Source organism: Macaca fascicularis, chromosome 6 (genome assembly GCF_037993035.2).
Source record: "Macaca fascicularis isolate 582-1 chromosome 6, T2T-MFA8v1.1".
Lineage (NCBI taxonomy): Eukaryota > Metazoa > Chordata > Mammalia > Primates > Cercopithecidae > Macaca > Macaca fascicularis.
Genome location: NC_088380.1, coordinates 43,384,560 through 43,405,230, shown reverse-complemented (window position 1 = coordinate 43,405,230; position 20,671 = coordinate 43,384,560). Strand labels below are relative to the sequence as shown.

Here is a 20,671-nt window from a genome sequence, read left to right as displayed (position 1 = left end):
CAAGAGAACTACCAATTACTTAATAGTACCACAACTGGGTTTAGCAATTCCGGTATGCACAGCAGGTCCGGCTTGGCCCTGCCTGCTTTGACTGCCTTTTCGGGAATTTTAAACCTCCTACACTCGGAATATAGCCCTGACTGTGGTATCTCTGCATAGGAAGTTCGGATTTAAGCGGAATAAGTAACGGCTTATTTCACCTGCGATAAAGATGCTTAACTCTGCTTTTGAAATATTCTGAGCGAGTCCTGGGTTAGGGATTTCTTAGAGTGACAAGTACATGCTTCGATTGCAAGTGCCCCTGTGAATGTGATTTTTTAGCTCTTGCAAGTCCATATTTAGTCGCAACCAGTACTAGCATAGCCATACCTGCGACTCCTTATTTCCAGTAACTTTCGGTTTCATAATAACTTATCCTGCTTTACTGATGCCTGAGTTTTAAATATAGAAGTCCGGGCATGTCGTTAAAGAAGATATTTTAGGAGTAGAAAGTAGCGGTTTAGCGGTGCCTGCAGTCCCTTAGAAGTCCTGGTGAGACCGAGCAGATATTGATATAGGCCTGACAGCGATATCACAGCTGTGAAACCACATTGTTTAGAGGTGTTTGCATTTTCTTCTTTGTAGAGTCAATTTTTCTATGTTTTGCATTTTCATTTGATGAATTTTCCCAAATGTATTGTTTTTATTCGGGGTGTGTGTGTTTCAGCTAACTTGCCCTTTAAAAAGAATTGTTACTAATTTTTGGTTTGTCAACCCTCAGCTTTATGTTGTCTGGTTAGCGCTGGCCTATAATCCCCGGAACTAAATACTCTACTCTTTTCGCCTAACTGGCCTTTCGTCGATGGCATTACTGCTAATTTTGCTGCTCTAGGTGCTCCTCGGAGGTAGCACTGCCGATTGTTTCTGTGAGGCTTGCTAGAGCCCAGGACGCTGAGGTGCTGGGTAACCCCATTTCGGTGCAACCACTCCGAAGGTTCTCAGTTTATCCGGCTGTGTTTTGGAACAAATGCCCGTTCTTCCTGGGAGCCGAGTGTCTCTCAGTCGCGCTCCCGGCTGTTTTCTTCAAAAGCGGCCGTTTCTCTTAGTAGCACCGCTTTTTGGGGACGTCGGATTCTTTTCCGTGGCAGTACTGGTCTTTGCATGAAGTGACCGGTTTCTCACTCGCACTGTGTCGACTGGCAGTTATTCCGTGGGGGCGCAGCTCTCAGCCACTTCCCGTGGTTCTCGGTGTCGGCTGTCCTGTACCAGGGTTTGTGGCGGTATTTCTGTTACAAACAATCGAGTCCCTGTTTTTTCGATGACGACGCCATTCATCTCTCTAAGACCGGCTATGTCTGGAATCGGCGATTTCTCTTGGTCACAGAGTCCTTGGTTTCCCAGAGACTGTTGTTTCCACGGTCCTGGACTGCTGTTTGCTCAGTGTTAGCAATGTTGCACCCAGTACAGTTAGGTGCTCCCTGTTGGAGTTTTGAGACAGCATTTTGAGATAGGTGCATCAGCACTCCAGACCTGGCACCTGAAGAAAGCATTATCATTTCAAGCTCAGTAGGGGCAATAGAATGAGTGGTGTTAGAGAAAGCAAGCAAATGCTTGAAGAAAAGGCTACTCCACAGTATTTTTTGGCTTTTTTCTTTTTTCACTTTTTTTTGAGGCAAGGTCTGGCTGTGTCACCCAGGCTGGAGTGCAGTGGCACAAGCATAGCTCACTGCAGCCTCAACCATCGTGGGTCATGCAATTCTCCCTTCTCAGCCTCATAAGTACCGGGAACTACAGGTACATGCCACCATGCCTGGCTACTGTGTGTGTGTGTGTGTGTGGTGTGTGCGCGTGTGTGTAGACAGGTTATCTTTCTATTACCCAAGATGGTTTTGAACTCCTGGCCTCAAGTAATCCTCCTGCCTCGGCCTCCCAACGTGCTTCGGTTGCAGATGTGAGTCACCACAGCCAGCCTATTTTCGGCTTCAGATAAAATAAATACCCTGAGGTCCAGGTGAAACAAAACAAAGTAATAAATTATTAATCCATATCTCTGTACAGCTGGTGTCTTTCAGTGCCTAAACTCATTCAGAAGTCTGGGAGCAAAAGTAGCTCTCCAGTGCTGTCCATACAAGTTGCTTCTTGCAACATAGTGCTGACTGAAGAGCCTTAAGCGGATCTAGAGAGGCAAAGTATTACCTAGCAGTGTCTTTATGTTGATCAACCTATTCACAACGGTAAATTTTTTTTTTTGTTTGTTTGTTTTTTGAGAAAGTCTCCCATTGTCACCCAGGCTGGAGTGCATTGGCATGATTTCCGCTCACTGCAACCTCTGCTTCCTAGGTTCAAGTAATTCTTGTGACTCAACCTCCTGAGTAGCTGGGATTACAGGCGTGCACCACCACACCCGGCTAATTTTCTCGTGTTTTTAGTGGAAACAGGGTTTTGCTATGTTGGCCAGGCTGGTCTCCAACTCCTGGCCTCAAGTGACCTGCCCACCTTGGACTCCCAAAATTCCCAAAGAATTTCAGCCATGAACCACCCCACCTGGCCCACAATGGTAACTTTTTAAAATGGTCTAAAAACAACTCTGTACGCATAATTTCAACAAATTAGATAAAGTGCATCAATCCCACAAGATCCAGTCTACCCAACTCATGAAAAACAATCTGACAATTTTTGTGATTATTAAAGGTATTGAATTCATGGTCAAAAATCTTCCAAAAAACAAACCCAGAGGTTCTTACTATTTCACTAATTTTACCTAATATTCAAAGAATAAATAACATGAATTCTACACAATTTATTCTAGAAAATAAAAGAATATGGAATACTTCCCAACTTATTTTATGAGATCAGCATTTTCCTAGCAAACAGAGGACACTAAGGGAAAACTACTGACCAATATTGCTCCTAAATATAGATGCAGAAATCCTCACCAAAATACTAACAAATAGAAATCAGAAACATATGTTAAAGAACAATACCATGCCCACGTAAGGTTTATTCCACATGTAAGGCTGGTTTAATACTCAAAAGTCAATCAGTATAATTCACCCTATGCTAGATGAGAAACACTGTATAATCCTATCGAATGATGCACAAAAAGCATTTAAGAAAATCTATATCCATTTGTGATTTGAAATTTAAAAACCAGCTCTCAGCAATATGGGAATTGAGGGATTTTCATCAACCGTGCAAAGAACGTCTACAAAAACCTATAGTTAAATTGTATGAAACAGTGACAGACTCAATGCTTTTCCCATGAAATCAGGAACAAGGCCAAGAAATTCGCTCCAACAATTTCTATTCAACAAGGTACAGGAATTGTTGGCCAGTGCAATAAGGTGAGAAAAGGAGTAAGAAAGCATATACATTGGAAGTGAAAAAATGAAACTATCCATACTTGCAGAACATGAGCCTGTGGAGAAAATCTTAAAGAGTCTAGAAGAAAACTTCCAGAAATTATGAGTGAGTTTAGTAAGATCTCAAGATAGAAAGGTGCAAACCTTCAGAGGGAGAAAGTTCCAAGGCTTCAGGACAGGAGAATTTCCTGCAGTAAGTTCTCAGGTCTGATGACTGTTTACCGGATTTCCTGTAGACTCAGCCTGTGAGTCACCAGCCATGCACAACCCCTGGCCTATTCTCCCCTCCAATCTCTGCATAAGACACACACTTTTTATATTTTTTGTTTGCCCTGTAACCAGCAAATCTAGGGGATTCAGGGTACCCGTGATGGTCTTGGCACCAGCAGCCAGCCACCCCGCCCTTGAGCCTCATCCTTACCCAACATTAACAGGAACGTAGGCAACAGGAATTTCACATTTGTGTACAATTTTATTGACAAGGGGAAAGAAAAAGGCACAAAGTGATCGCAAGGCAAAACTTCTTCCATCGCTTTTGAGCGAACTCACGTGTTACTGTAAGAACATCTGTTACAAGAGATCGTTCCATAGAAGGTCTTAGCGGAAATCTCAGGGCTCAGGACTCCAAAGACGGGCGGTGGACACATTCTTAGGGCGTCTACCCCAAGCGCATGCAATCTGCAGGCAGCAGTCTTGGAACTTTGGCTGGTGGCTCCGAGGTCCGTAGTTGGTTGACACTCTGAAAGATCTCCTCGGATGGACCTGTCAGGCTGGAGTTGTCTGCCTGAGGAGCGAGGGGCGAGTTGCGAGGGAGGCTGCGGGGGCGGGCGTCCCTAGAGACACTCTGCAGCCACCGGCCCTCCTGAGGGCTCCTGCGGCTCCTCCTGGGTCTCTTGCGCGGGATCCAGAGCGGGGGACTCTGGGCTCCGCCTCAAGGTGCTCTGAGGCTTGGGAAAGAAATTTTTTCGCTGGCAGTTTCAGCAAAGAAGCACGCAGGAAGCGGAAAGTAGGTCCCAGTGGAAATCTAGGCCGTCCCAGGAAAGCTCGCAAGGGTAAGGACAGGAAGGGAGCATCCAGGATACCGAATGTACTGAGGTCAGGGCTGGAGGCATCTGACACCGCCGCCTCCTTTGCGGAATCCCCCGGCCTGCCAAACTCGGAGGGGAGACAGCAGCTCCTTCGCGTCTTTTTTTCACCAGCTGACGCCGGGTATGTGAGACTGAGAAGTCAACATCTTTTGCGTTTTTATACTCTTCTGGACTCCTGGGGGTCCAAATCAGATTTCAGGGAGGTGGGTGGGAACCTTAATCTCAGAAGCAAATTACGTCAAGAGATGGAATTAATGAGATTTACATAGAGTCCTATCATCTGAGATGAAGTTATCTAGTTAAACACGCTGCTTTAGGGATTGAAAAGAAAAAATACTACCCTTCTGGTGCAGGGAAATCTGTTTTGGGGGACCCTCGTTAGAAAGTTCATTATTGCCTACAAATGCATTAATAGTCCTGGAGCAGACTGGATCCTTTTCTACCCCAGAGCAATGCTTGTCAGATGCCTGAAGGGTCAAAATGTTACTGAGGAGGAGGCCAGGGTAGTCGCCCATTTTTAAAATAAAAATACCTGTTTTGTTTTCTTTGTTTGTTTGCTTGTTTGTTTCTTTTGAGAGGGAGTTTTGCTCTTGTTGCCCAGGCTGGAGTGCAATGGCAAGATCTCCCCTCACCACAACCTCCGCCTCCCGGATTCAAATGATTCCCCTGCCTCAGCCTCCGTAGTAGCTGGGATTACAGCTGCCTGCCACCACTCCCAGCTAATTTTTTTTTTTTTGCATTTTTAGTAGATACGGGGTTTCACTATGTTGCCCAGGCTTGTCTTGAACTCCTGACCTCAGGTGATCTGCCCTCCTCGGCCTCCCAAAGTGTTGGGATTGCAGGCGTGAGCCATCATGCCTGGCCTTTTATGGTATTTCATAATATTATTGTGTTATGTGGCCTCTTTTTAAATTTTAATTTTAGATTCAGGGGGTACATGTGTAGATTTGTTACAAGGGTATATTGTGTGATGCTAAGGCTTCTATTGATATTGTCACCCAGAGAGTGAACATAGTCCTCAGTGGGAAGTTTTTCAGCCTATACCCCCTTATCTCCTTCCCTCCTTTTGTTGTCCTTCAGTTTTCTATCGTTCTCATATTTATTTTATTTTATTTATTTATTTTTTGAGACAGGGTCTCTGTCACCGAGACTGGAGTGTAGTGGCATGATCTTGGCTTACTTCAACCTCCACCTCCTGGGTTGAAGCAATTATCCTGCCTCAGCCTCCCGAGTAGCTGGGATTACAGGTGCCCACCACCATGCCAGGCTATATATATATATATATATATATATATATATATATATATATATATAATTTTTTTTTTCTTTTAGTGGAGATGGGGTTTCACCACGTGGGCCAGGCTGGTCTCAAACTCCTGACCTCAAGTGATCCCTCCCTGCCCCTCTGCCTTGGCCTCCCAAAGTACTGAGATTACAGGCGTGAATCACCACATCCTGCCCTGTTCTCATCTTTGTGTTCCTGTGTATGAGGTTTACCTTCCACTTATAAGTGAGAACATACAATATGTGTTTCTGCATTTATTTGCTCTGGGTAATGGCATCCTTATAGAATAGTTTGAAGTTGGACAATGTAATGCCTCGGGCTTCTTCTTCTTCTTTTTTTTTTTGCTTAGGATGCTTTCCCTATTACTTGACCAATTTTTTTTTTTTTTTTTTTTTTGAGACAGGGTCTTGCTCTTTCACTCAGCTGGGGATGCACTGGCATGGCCTTGGCAGCCTCGAACTCTCAGGCTCAAGTGATCCTCCCCTTTCAGCCTCCAGAGTAGCTAGAAATCTAGAAATACAAGTTTGTGCCACCATACCTGGCTCATTTGTTTTTTACTGTAGTTTTTGTAAAGATAGGGTCTCACTATGTTGCCCAGGCTGGTCATTGCCCAGTTCTTTTTAATTTTTTGTTTTTTGTTTTTTGTTTTTTTGAGATGGAGTCTCGCTCTGTCGCCCAGGCTGGAGTGCAGTGGCCAGATCTCAGCCCACTGCAAGCTCCGCCATCCGGGTTTACGCCATTCTCCTGCCTCAGCCTCCCAAGTAGCTGGGACTACAGACGCCCGCCACCTCGCCCGGCTAGTTTTTTTTTGTATTTTTTAGTAGAGATGGGGTTTCACCGTGTTAGCCAGGATGGTCTCGATCTCCTGACCTCGTGATCCGCCCATCTCGGCCTCCCAAAGTGCTGGGATTACAGGCTTGAGCCACCGCGCCTGGCCCATTGCCCAGTTCTTAATGTGGTCTTTCACTCTCCCAGTATTGTCTTCTACTGTTGAATTGCTAAATTTAAAGTATTGCAGAATTTGGTTGTATGTGTGCAATAATATACAATGGAGCAGACAGGGCACACAATCCCCTGAGCTCAGGGTTGGTGGCCTCTGGAGTCCTGGTACCTGGTCTGTTGAATCCCAGGCCTGATGCACCCCAGAGGAAAGTCCTGCCCCTACTGCACCCAGGAGGAAAGTGCTGCTTCATGGCATCCATCTCACAACTGGTGACAGAGTATCTGGAACTTTGAAATCTACAGTGTTTGTGTTTTTATACTCTTCTGCTCTCTTGGGTGGTTCTAACCAGATAAGAAGAAACCGGATGATGACTTTAGTCTTAGGAGCAAATTTCCTTAGGAGATAGAATTAAAGATATTAACATAAAACCCTATCATCTGGGGTGAAATTATCTAGATTAGGACAGATTGGATTTGCAGATGAAAGGAAAAAGTACTACCATGTCTGTGGAGGAAAAGCTGTTTTTACGGTGCCTGGCTTTAGAAAGCTCATTATTGCCCCAAATCACATTGCTAGTCCTAGAGCAGAGACTAGAACCCTTTCTACCAGAAGAGAAAAGCTTGGGGGTAATGTATAAAGCAGAGATGGGGTGTTATTGAGGAGCTGGGTAAGCATAGTTGCCCAATTGTTAATGTGGTCTTTCACTCTCCCAGTTTTGTCTTCTGCTGAATTGCTATGTTGAAAAGATTTTGGCCGGGTGCAGTGGCTCACAGTTGTAATCCCAACACTTTATGAGGTGAGGCAGGCGGATCACTTGAGCCCAGGAGTTTAAGACTATCCTGGGCAACATGGCAAAAACAAAACAAAACAAAAACAAAAAACTACAACAATTAACTGGGCAAGATGGTACACGCCGATAGTCCCAGCTACTTGAAAGACTGAGCCAGAGAGCCACCTGAGCTTGGGAAGTTGAGGCTGCAGTGAGCTGAGATTGAGCTTACTGTACTCCAGCTTGAGCATGGAGTGAGACCCTGTCTCTAAAAACAAAAAGGAAAAAGATTTAGGCTGGGCACGGTGACTCATGTCTGTAATCTCAGCACTTTGGGAGGCTGAGGAGGGCAGATCACCTGAGGTCAGGAGTTTGAGACCAGCCTGACCAACATGGAGAAACCCTGTCTTTACTAAAAATATAAAATTAGCCAGGCATGGTGGCACATGCCTGTAATCCCAGCTACTAGGGAGGCTGAGGCACGAGAATTGCTTGAACCCAGGGGGCTGAGGTTACGGTGAGCCGAGATCGCCCCATTGCACTCCAACCTGGGCAACAAGATCAAAATGCCATCTAAAAAAAAAAAGAAAGAAAGAAAGAAAAAAGATTTCAACACTTTTAATTGTGTGTAACAGCAAGAAGCCTCAGGCCCCAGTGGCTAAGTTATAGAGAGGTTACATGCCATTCTAGATGTGTGAACCTCTGTAAGTTATCTAACCCGGTAGCCTTTATTTTAACCACCTCCGAAATGGAAGCCAAATGTGCTCTCATTTTACAAAGTATCTATCAGGGATACTTTTGATGGAAAAAGTTAATGTGTGGACAGTATCTGGTTGAAAGTAATTAGTTCAGTTTTTAACAATATTATCATTATTGCTTTTATCGTAAACTGAAAGATAACCTTAATCGGAATGAATGTAAAATGAATCCTTCTTTGTTGTATTCTTTCTGTGGATTTTTTTTTTCCTTCTCATATCCTCTGTGAAACTGGAATTTATCTGAGCTAAACATGCTATTTGCAAAGCATCCACGGATACGATTATAGAATTACCTAATTAAACATTATTGCTTAGTATTGTAAAATCTGATTGATCCCAACATTTAGCAAGCATGCTTTGATACCCTACCATGTTCCTGGGGCTATAAAGGGAGCCACAAATACAAAGAGGAGGAACTGGCTGCAGTTTTCACAACTCTTACTGATGAGAGAGTAAAGAGTCTGTCAGGAGATCATTCAGAACACAGCTAACTCTGTGTTTATTCCAGGAGCTGATTTGAAGACCAGAAATAAAAGGTCTGAATTGATGATTCCCTTCAAAGCCATGCTTCTTTTTACTAGAAAAAAGGAAAATATACAACTATAGAACAGGAAATGAAAAAAATGAAACAGAATGAGAATGACAGAATAGATACAGAAGGCAGAAGATTGAAAGCTCTTGTTAGGTGAAAGGTTTATGGACTCTAGGTGTCTGGAAAATGGATCCTGAGAGCAGGAGCAACTCCTACCTGCCAGTATTACTTGAGAAGTACCAGTGGTGATCCCAGAAAAGCTAAAGCTAAGAAGCTTTAGGATTTCTTTCTTTTTCTTTTTCTTTTTTTTTTTTAGGAAGAGTCTCGCTCTGTCGCCCAGGCTAGAGTGCAGTGGCGCGGTCTCTGCTCACTGCAGACTCCGCCTCCAGAGTTCACGCCATTCTCCTGCCTCAGCCTCCCGAGTAGCTGGTACTACAGGCACCCACCACCGCACCTGGCTAATTTTTTGTATTTTTAGTAGAGACGAAGTTTCAATGTGTTAGCCAGGATGGTCTCGATTGCCTGACCTCGTGATCCACCCACCCCAGCCTCCCAAAGTCCTGGGATTACAGGCGTGAGCCACCGCACCCGGCCGCTTTAGCATTTCTTTGCGCATGCAGCCTGGATGTGTCTCTCCAGGTCTGAACAGTGAACGGAATCTTGCATTGCAGAGAGTTGGCAGTGCCCTGCATGGGTATAACACACAGAGTAGTGACCATTCCCAAAGGAAACCTATGTCACACAGGGGGAGACCTGCTGTCCAGTCTCTTATGCAGACATGCTTCTTATTCCAAAGTGTGCAAAGGATTGTACTATTTCTTTTCAACTTCCCCAGACAAAAACTGTTAAGTCAGGTGAAGTTTCTTAGGGAATGTTGATTTACACAAACTGCAATTATAATATTATCTGAAAAAAAGAAAACTGCAAATGATCTGAGGGTAAATGCTGCAGCTGCAAGCCCCACTTGCAAGTGTTCTCGGGATAAATGAGAAATGGGTGAAATGATTGCCTATAGTATTTTGCTTTTACACTTTATTTATATTATGTTACATTCTGGAAGAATTAGCATGTCATAACTTAGAGAATAAATAACTCAGCTGATATAGGGGTCAAGTAATCTGATAAACTTAGGAAGAAAATCTAGAAATACTCCATTAAGCATGATCAGTTACAGCTTTCTTACAAATGCCTTCACTACATCTTTGGCCAGCCTCATAATTTATGAAGTCAATATCATATACGTGTGCACTGATCATTGGTAGTTTAACAATTCAATCAGAACGAAATCAAAACTTCCATCTTTATCTAATCATGTATCATGCTTGCCTAGAGGCCAGCAGGCCATCTTGTGCAGAAGACTACAAGATTTTAGTCTAGATACCTCCCACTTGGTTCACTGAAAGCCATTAATTGCTTCTCTTTGTCCATGGCTGTAACAAACTTTTATTTTTAATTTGGAGGCAAGGTCTCACTCTATAGCTCAGGCTAGAACGCAGTGGTATCATCACAGCTCACTTCAGCCTTGAACTCCTGGGCTCAAGCAATTCTGTTGCCTCAGCCTCCTGAGTGGCTGGGACTACAAGCAGACACCAATACATCCAGCTAATTAAAAACTTTTTTTTTTTTTTAAAACTAGAGATGGTATTTTCCTATGTTGCCTGGGCTGGTTTTGAGCTTTTGTCCTCAAGTGATCCTCCTGCCGCAGCCTCCCAAAGTGCTGGAATTGCAGGCATGAGCCACTATGCCCGGTCCATAATAAAGTTGTTCTTGTCTTAAAATCTTTGTACTTTATATTCTCTTATCATGGTAACTCCACCTTTTTTTATTTTAAATTTTTGAGACAGAGTCTTGCTCCGTTGCCCAGCCTGGAGTACAGTGGTGTGATCTCAGCTCACTGCAAGCTCTGCCTCCTGGGTTCAAACGATTCTCCCGCCTCAGCCTACTGAGTAGCGTGAGATTACAGGTGTGGGCCACCATGCCCAGCTAATTTTTTTTGTATTTTGAGTAGAGATGGCGTTTCACCATGTTGGCCAGGATGGTCTTGAACTCTTTGCCTCAAGTGATCCGCCTGCCTTGGCCTCCCAAAGTGCTAGGAGTACAGGTGTGAGCCACTGCACCCGGCCTAGATTTATTTGTTTGTTTTTTTTTTGGTGTTGTTCATTGCATTGCATATCGAAGTGGAAGTATCTGTGATAATTCTATCCTTACTGTACTAGCCAATGTAGCATCCACCTAGTTACCTTTTCAGCTAAGTTGCATTAAGTTTCTTGATAACATTTATCATATAAAAACTGTTTTATTTATTTATTTGTTGTCATGCTATTTTTTTTTCAACCCATGAAGGTGTCAAACACTTTATGGCCAAGTCCGTGTCTGCTTGTTGATTACTTATCTCTGGCACCTTGTTCACTATGTAGTACAATATAGACACCTGGTATTTGTTAATGAAGACATGATAAATGTATTAAAAGGTTGTGTGCGGTGGCTCATGCCTGTAATTCCAGCACTTTGGGAGGCTGCGGTAGGAGGTTTGCTTGAGGCCAAGAGTTTGAGATTAGCCTGGTCAGCATAGGGAGACTCTATCTCTACAAAATTTTAAAAATTAGCTGAGTGTGTCGTGCGTCCCTGTAGCCACAGCTACTTGGTAGCCTTAGGTGGGTGGAAGGATTGCTTGAGTCTAGAAGATTAAGGCTGAAGTGGGCAGTGATTGTGCCGCTGCACTGCAATGTAGGTGACAGATTGAGACCCTGTCTCAAAAAACAAACAAACAACAACAACAACAACAAAAAACAAAGTGTAGTCTCAGAGCTCTATAACTGATTATAAACCACTCTACAAAAGGATCAAAGTAAAACAGTAATTGTAGATGACAAGGGTCTTACAACAGCCATGGTTTAAAACACAATTAACAAGGAAATGTGGTTGTATCTATGATACACAACATTTGAACATATTAATCATAATTAGTTCTGAAAACATACACTAAGACATATCAGAATCATAAGAATCTCATACAATTTTAAAACACTAATAACACTAATAACACATTTATGTGAATACCATGCAAAGATGGTTACATATCATTTTATATTTGATAATACTTCTTGTGTGATTATACCAATGAAGCCAAATATGTCTCTTTGGATTTCAGGGGACTCAATGTCAAAAAAATTAATGACATTAAAATGACTGAATTTAGAATTGGATTTTGTAAAGTTTGTCAGACATCAAAGACTTAAAACACTTGATATCACAAAACAGGATCACAGGTCATTGTAAAATAAGTCATTCATTTAATTAAGCACTAACTCAAAGTTTTCAAAAACTAAAAGGCAAAACGTTTTACTCTTTGAGACTTGCTTTCCCAAACAATAGGAGCTAATAAAGAGAGCATGAAGCCAATTAAATCTGTTTCTCAAATATTATAGACAAATCTAATACATTTTAATCATCTTGACCATAAGATATAACTTTTATAAACCTTTTCATAACCTTTCATAATTTTTAAATAAAAATGGGTTAATGATCCATGAAAACATTGTTAATCTGACACAGGGTCTCACATGCTGGTCTTGCATCAGTGTTCCTTTGATATTAACATTTACTTTATAGGCTGGCTGTGGTGGCTTGGGCCTGTAAACTCAGCACTTTGGGTGGTCTAGGCAGGCAGATGCTTGAGCTCAGGAGTTCGAGACCAGCCTGGGCAACACGGTGAAACACTGTGTCTACAAAAGATACAAAAATTAGCCATGTATAGTGGTGCACATCTATAATCCCAGCTACTTAAGAGGCTGAGGTGGCAGGATCGCTTGAGCCTGGGAGGTGGAGGTTGCAGTGAGCTAGGACTATGCCACTGTACTCCCGCCTGGGGGACAGAGCTAGACCTTATCTGGAAAAAAAAAAACTGTTTAAATTAAATTATCTACAAATTATAGACAAACAGAAATAATTTTATCTGTTGAAATGGGTCCTTATGAGCTTACACACCTGCTTCTTCAATAATCCCTGGGATTGGAGGGTTTGAATAGTCTTAATTTCTGGTCCCACGTCTCATGACTGCAGCTTATTCTGATTTTCATCTTCTCCTAGATCTGAAGATGAGACTTCAATTGCTCTCAATTTAGCGGGAATTGGTGACCTTTTTAGACTCAGGAGTCAAAGCACTGAAAATTAGTAGCACAAGAACTTTAAAAGAAATACAGAAAGTTACATGGATATAATAACCTTAATTTTTTTAAATCTCAGTTTTCTTTTCTTTTTTTTTTTGAGACAGAGTCTCACACTGTCACCCAGGCTGGTATGCAGTGGCTCGATCTTGGCTTACAGCAACCTCCACCTCCTAGGGTCAAGTGATTCTCCTGCCTCAGCCTCCTAAGTAGCTAGGATGACAGGCACCCGCCACCACTTCCAGCTAAGTTTTTGTATTTTTAGTAGAGATGGGTTTCACTATGCTGACCAGGCTGGTTTTGAACTCCTGACCTTGTGATCTGCCCACCTCAGCCTCCTTAAATCTCAGTTTTTCTGAGCAAAAATAAAAACCTAGTAATGATGTAGGAATTAGTCTGATGAAATGTAAAATATGTTATTCTCAGGCTGGCTACCAAAAGGCAAAAAAGGATGTGCTTTTCCATATGGGGATTCCATTTAGATAACCTTCGAGTCAAAACTAATGAAAAGGGCACTTGAATTAATTAGACATAGGAAAAGTGTGTCCCAGGACATAAGTGAAGTTTTTTGGTTTCATAGAACAATTTAGATATTTTAAAAAGTCAAGAGCATAGAATGTTATATTAGAAGAAAACATTTCATTTTCATCCTAAATATGAAGTATTTTTTAGCATCAGACCACAAACAACAGTTAAAACCTAAGGAAAAAAGTTACAGGAGCTGAAAAAAAGTTGAAGGAGAGAGTTATCATCTCAGGCCTTAAAAAGGAGAGAGGCCTGGTACAGTGGCTTAAGCCTGTAATCCCAGCACTGTGGGAGGCTGAGGTGGGCAGATCAAAGGTCAAGAGATCAAGACTACCCTGACCAACATGGTGAAACCCCATCTTTACTAAAAATACAAAAATTAGCTGGGTGTGGTGGCGTGCACCTGTAGTCCCAGCTACTTGGGAGGCTGAGGCAGGAGAATCGCTTGAACTTGGGAGGTGGAGTTTGCAGTGAGCCGAGATCTCTCCACTGCACTCTAGCCTGGTGACAGAGGGAGACTGCATCTTAAAAAAAAGAGAGAGATAGAGAAAATAATAATAAATAAATAAATAAATAAATAAATAAAGAGAGAGAAAGCTGAAAACATTGAAATGCAATAAAAGTTGAAAATTAGGGTAAATTATCTTACAATTTATTAAGAGTAAATAATATTTTACAAAAATGTTGTTCTAACCAAGTCTTTTGAGTATTGATGTATTTTTATATCAAAGCCCAGTCTCTAGAAATACTATTATAATTTCCTTTTATTTATAGCCAACTTGATAACATAATTTTTTTTTTTTTTTTGAGATGGAGTCTTGCCCTGTCACCCAGGCTGGAGTGCAATGGTGTGCTCTTGGCTCACTGCAAGCTTCGCCTCCCAGGTTCACACCATTCTCCTGCCTCAGCCTCCTGAGTAGCTGGGACTACAGGCATCTGCCACCACGCCTGGCTAATTTTTGTATTTTTAGTAGAGACGGGGTTTCACCGTGTTAGCCAGGATGGTCTCGATCTCCTGACCTCGTGATCCACCCGTCTTGGCCTCCCAAAGTGTTGGGATTACAGGCGTGAACCACTGTGCCCAGCCTAATTTTTGTATTTTTATTAGAGATGGGGTTTCACCCTATTGGCCAGGCTGGTCTTGAACGCCTGATCTCAAGTGATTCGCCTGCCTTAGCCTCCCAAAATTCTGAGATTACAGACTGCCACACCTGGCCTATCTCTCTCTTTTCTGTTTCCTTTTATCTTGTTTCACAAATAATCTGTGAATTAGACACAATTATTTTCCTTTTAATAAGAACACTTTTTTTTGGAAAAATGTTTTCCTACAATTTTTAAAAAATTGGACATGATCTGGACATTTAATGAGTATAATTCAATATAACTTTAAGATTCTAAATTGTATGTTTACTTATAAGCACAAGAAAATTAGTAGCGCAAGAACTTTAAAAGAAATACAGAAAGTTACATGGATATAATAACCTTAATTTTTAAAAATCTCAGTTTTCTTTTCTTTTCTTTTCTTTTTTTTTTTTTTTTTTGAGACAGGGTCTCACACTGTCACCCAGGCTGGTATGCAGTGGCTCGATCTTGGCTTACAGCAACCTTTGCCTCCCAGGATGGAAGGTTTATTCCATTACGTTTATTCCATTATGTTTACCTAATTAATTAATTTTTTAAATAGTTTACCTAGATTACTTATAAAATCTGTGATATTAGACAAAGCTAGTCATCATTTAAAATCATGACACCAGCTTTGCAAAATTTTAACAGTGAGAAAATACTGACAGTGACAGAGACCTGACCTAATCAACTCCATCTTGCCTTTAACCTCCAAACAGCCCTTGATCACTCCTTGGCATGGATCAACCTAACTTAGGGAGAAATTTAGTTTATAGTTTATAGTTTATATGATAATAGCCCTACCCAAAACTAAACCATCTTTATAAAACTGATGAAAGCCCACCAGTTTAGGAGGATGAGAGGGGCCTGATTTCTGCTAAGATGTAGGTATAGTTAAAGGATTACCAGCCTTTATTCCAAAGGTCACAAGATTTGCAACTTCCCTAATTACTAGAGCCTAAGTTTGGCTTTTTGAGATGACTTTTCAGACTTTGATGGCCCCAACAGCATCAGCCACTCCTCTGTGGCCCCCACTCAAGAAATGGACTGAGTGCAGGAGGACTGTTTTCCACACCCCTGTAATTGTTCCCCAGCTGAGCAGCAGCACCCTTCTCCCAAACTATCCTTGAAAAACCTTGGCTTCTGAATTTTCTGGGAGCCTGATTTGAGTAATAATAAAATTCAGGTCTCCAATTTAGCCAGCTCTATATGTATTAAATTCTTTATTGCAATTCGCTGTCTTGACAAATCAACTCTATCTGGGCAACAGGGAAAATGAACATATGGGCCGGTTACAGTTACGTCCCTGTTGACCATTATTATAGACTGTGAATATCAGATGTTTACCTAAGTAAGAACCTTAAGGTTAAATAAATGGTTTTTTCTCTTCTGTCAGTAATCCAAGATTTAGCTGTTTTCTTTAAACCAATGATATTAAATGCCTTATTTACCAAAATTACATGAACAAAGATAATTCTGTTTGGGGTTGCATTTATAGATTTATAACTTTCAAGCCAAATTTTCACACCTTATAATACCTAGCAGAGATAAATCAAAAACCGCTGACCAATAGATCTCAACAATAATGTGTTTTGACAATTCTGAAGACATTTCTAATTTTATTTTACTAATAATTTTAAATACTTTATTTGTTAAAGATTTACTTAAATCAGGTGAAGCTGAAAAATCATTTGGGCTTAAAGTTTGTATTTTTCCGATAAAGTATTTAATTGAAGCCGCCAACAAGGGCTGGAAAGCAGTCCCAAATCACAACCGTCCAATGAGTACTCTCCTAGTACTGGATAAAAAGGGAGAGGCCACCTCCCACAATCTTCTGAACCCAGAGCAGGTGGAGGCCAGGGCGCTGGTGTCACCTCTGCGGAATCCCAAGTCCACTTCGCACAGCCAGGAAAACTTTGCTCCATTGCTTAAACCTTAGAGCAGAACACAAAACGTTTGTGCTGATTAATGAGACAGAGCCTTCAGCACTCCCATCAGCTTGGGTATTTATGCTTTCCGGAGGCCGTGGGCGGAGGCAAGCCAGGTATTATGAAACTCAATAGTAATGAATGCATGAAAATTAGTAGACAAATGGAAAACGGTAACATTTTAGAGATTACATAGAACCAAAACAAACTGTAATTCCGACAGAAAACCATAGCGAGAAAAGAAACTGAAATAAAACGGACACTAAGCAAACCTTGCAGAGAACTAGCGTTACAGATCGCAGAGCTTCAAGGACTAAGAACCATCTGTTTCCAGGAAATGAGCATTACTGCCACCTGAAAACTGTCCGCTAGGGCTCTGAGCTACTTAGGACCTAAAGAGAAACTGGCGGCGCTGGGACTCAGCAAGCGCCGGCACCTAGCGGATAGCGCTGGTGTTGCCAAACAAATACCTGTTTTGGTGCCATAAACGGTGCTGCTAGAGACAAACCGTGCTCTTGGGAAAGACCGGTGCTTCCACGCCTAAACAGCCTGTTTGGAGGAATGAACCCACTCTTTTTAAATGTGTTATGTCAGAAAAAATGTGTTGAGACATTTTAATGTGTTTTAATCCTTTTAATGTGTTTAATCCGCTTAAAGTATTTTAACCCGTTTTAATGTGTTGTGGCAGAAAAAGCGCCGGCTAACGGTGCTATGAAATTACTAGGCGTACAGCGGCTCGGTGCAATCACAGTTCTGCACAGTAAAACGTGGTTTAGGAAGTTCTTAGCAGATACTAGCGGTGCGAGAACCAATAAAATGACAGCACCGAGAACATAAGGACCCCGCGAATGGGAAACGTCACATTGGGCGCTAAGAACCGTGCCTCAACGGAAAAAAAGCTAGTCGGCGCTACTGGCAAAAGCGCTGATGCAAAACCGTCAGCTCTGCGTACCAAGCAGAGCCACCAGACACAACCGGGGACCTGACAGCAACGAGACTGAGACCGAGCTCGACTGCCTGGATCCTGAGAGAATGTAAGTAAACAAGCAGGAAGCGGAGACGCTCAAAATTAGTATTAAAAAATACATAACATTTAAATAAAAATAAAATTAAAAAATAACGAAAGGCTAAAATGCAAGTAAACATGGAAAGCAAACACATAGGTAACATCGTTCCCAGAGCAAAAGACACAAAGAGAAAATTTAAAAATAAGCAAAAATTACAGAGAAGCAACCCTACAAAGAATAAATTACAAACCTTGCTAAAAGATGCAATTCTACCATTAGGCTATCTCTGTGAGATCTAAACCGGTACATGTTACACCTAAGTCTACATTTCCTACGAAAAACACAAAAACAAACAACACCACCACCACCAACCACAAAAAACCCGTCAGGGCTAAACTTTTTTGATTTCGACTGAAAAATCCCTGTAGTTGGTATATTCAGACTTGGTCCACAAGAGGAAAAAGTCGCGTTCGGCCAGACTTGCTATTGTAAACGGAGCTTGATAACCAGAAATCGCGTTTGCCGACATTTCCTGACTTCCATGGCAGTTTAAAAAACACACAAGCTTAGCTAAGGCAGGACTCGATACTGCGAAAACAAACTTAGTATAAGAGCTCCCAGACACTGGTAACCTGATCATCCGTAAACCCAAAAAAATCACATTCGCTGGTACACAGATTTATGTTTCTTTTTTCTTTCTTTCTTTTCTTTCTTCTTTTTTTTTTTTTTTTTTTTTTTTTTTTTTGAGATGGAGTCTTGCTCTGTCACCCAGGCTGGAGTGCAGTGGTGCGATCTCGGCTCACTGCAAGCTCCGCCTCCAGGGTTTCCACCATTCTCCTGCCTCAGCCTCCCGAGTAGCTGGGACTACAGGCGCCCGCCACCACATCCGGCTAATTTTTTTGTATTTTTAGTAGAGACAGGGTTTCACCTTGTTAGCCAGGATGGTCTCGATCTCCTGACCTCGTGATCCGCCCGCCTCGGCCTCCCAAAGTGCTGGGATTACAGGCGTGAGCCAGCGCGCCCGGCCGGTACTCCGAAGCCCTCAGATCGGCGACCTGAGCGCTGTAGCCACCGAGAAAATGCAGGCACCGAGCCAGGAGCAGTGCCGCAACCAAGAGATCTCAGCTTGGCGACATGGCTGTGTCTGGAGCCTGCGAGGGACGCCAGCCTGTGGGGTTGTCAAGGAGAACATTCGTTACGTCTCAGCCAACGGCACTGTCACCAAGAAACCGTCGTCTCTGAGGAAAAAAGAGACGTTCGGCAGCCGAGAAAGTCTGTACAAGTGCTGTGACAGAAAGACTGCCGGCTCCACGCAGCTGGCAAAAGAGTCAACATGAACGCCGGGTGCTGCGACCATGACCCCGGCACTGGAGGACGTGGGATGGAGAATGGGACACACGGAGAGAGAAGGGAAACGTTTCATTCAGACCAACTAGCGTCGCCGCCACCAGAAAACTGACCGGTCAGTGCTGCCAATGAAGTGAGTGTGAGAAACCGATGATTGGTGGCAGGAGCAGCGCTGGGCGCTGGACCCGCTAGTGTGAGAATCTGGCGGCGCTAGGACCTCTCAAGCGCGGGCACGAGGCGAAAGCCAGCGCTGTTGCCAAAGACAAATGCCCGTTCTTTTGGGCGCCATCAACGGTGCAGCCAGCGATCACTCCCAGGCTCTGAGAAACTGGAGATGTCAGCCACAAATCCTCCGTTCAGGGAAAGGTGGGGCGCCGTGACAGATCGACTGGCACTGGGTGGAACATTCTCTTGTGGCCTAGTGACTAGAACATAAAAACGAAAACGGAACACAAAACTACTGCTGGCATTACTCCTACTCTCTCCGCTCAAGTCAGTGGCTTCAGGCTTACGAAAACCTGTATTTTTCTTGGCTGTGCCATGATCCGTAATTACCGAGGGCCCCAGCGACCCACCCAGTGTGATTCGCAGAGGGAAATGAGCTGGAATAAAGACCGTGAATGGGGCGGATGTGGTTCGTCCTGGCAGAGAGCCAAAGCTGTGCAGGTGGTAAACAGCTTTACACTGCAGGAAACTGCTCTTCCAATGGCCGTGGCTGGGTCCTTCCACACCATCCCTCTGCCCTAGACCTTTGTCCCCTTCAGAGCCATCAGAGATTCTAGGGGAGCCGTCGACAACCGCATCTCTTCGAAACTTGGAAACTCCAGGTCCAAGATCTCCGTGGGGAATGAAAGGCGCAGTGTCGCCTGACCCAGGCATCAGGCTTGCCCCGCACAAGTCCCTCCCCTACTGGATGGAAATCTGTGGCAATCGCTCCTTATTCTGATGGTTCACTCTGTCAGATATCCTTGATATTTGGGGATAGTAGTTCAAAAACAGCCGGGGAGAAAAATGGGCTGAAAGACTCCAGCGTTGGATGTAGAATTGACAGCGAGACATACACCTCCTCTCTAAGCCCAGAGAAAAGCTCAAGTTGTGGTTCTCTGTCTCTAGCAGCATGATCTTCGAAATGCATCATTGATTTCTTTCTGTCTTCTGGGAAACGCAATGCAGATGCACTTGTAAGTGCTCAAATCCTCCATTTCCTCATTTTCAATCAGACTGAGGCCTATTTTTTTTTTTATCTGAGAATATGGAACTGCCACTGCTCAGTAGGAAAATGTCCTTTTCCACAAGCATTTATATTTTAATAAAAATCTGCACTTTGTGAGTTGAGCCCTCTCAAAGAGACCTACAGACGCTGCCACGAGCATCTCCATCCACACTCATCATTGCCCATTTTCACCACTGCTGCTCCTGTGCAAACCAAACTATCCTTTCCCTGGGGGATCCTAGGTAGAGACCATGCCAGGACAAAGGAAGAGATATGCCCTGCCTGGTAAGGAAATCCATTTTGGCCTTGTAATTCTCACCCTCTCTCAAGATATTTGCCTCAATATCTCCTTACCCCATCTTCAGCTAGCCAAAACATTCCCTGGTGTTTGAGGCCCTTCCAATTCCCTCCTGGTTTTGTGGATGGGAGAATAAAGAAAAAACTGCACTGTTCCCACCTACATAGTTACAGCTACTTTATCAAATAGAATAACAGTCTGGAGCCATTGCAAAGCAAAATACCTGCCATAACTCCTCTCTTCTCATTGATTCCAGCTTTTCATCTTAGCAAAAAAGTTGCAATCAGCACCCCCTAGATGGAAGGAATAACCTGTCTTAATGGGAGTCCATAGGAGGCTGCAGGCTGCT

General features: G+C 43.0%; 1 long non-coding RNA gene across 1 annotated transcript in view; it reads left to right on the top strand.

Moving 5' to 3' along the window:
- Positions 1 to 20,671, top strand: part of LOC141406987 (uncharacterized) — a 125,641-nt gene that overhangs the window by 102,844 nt on the left and 2,126 nt on the right. The window lies entirely within an intron of this gene.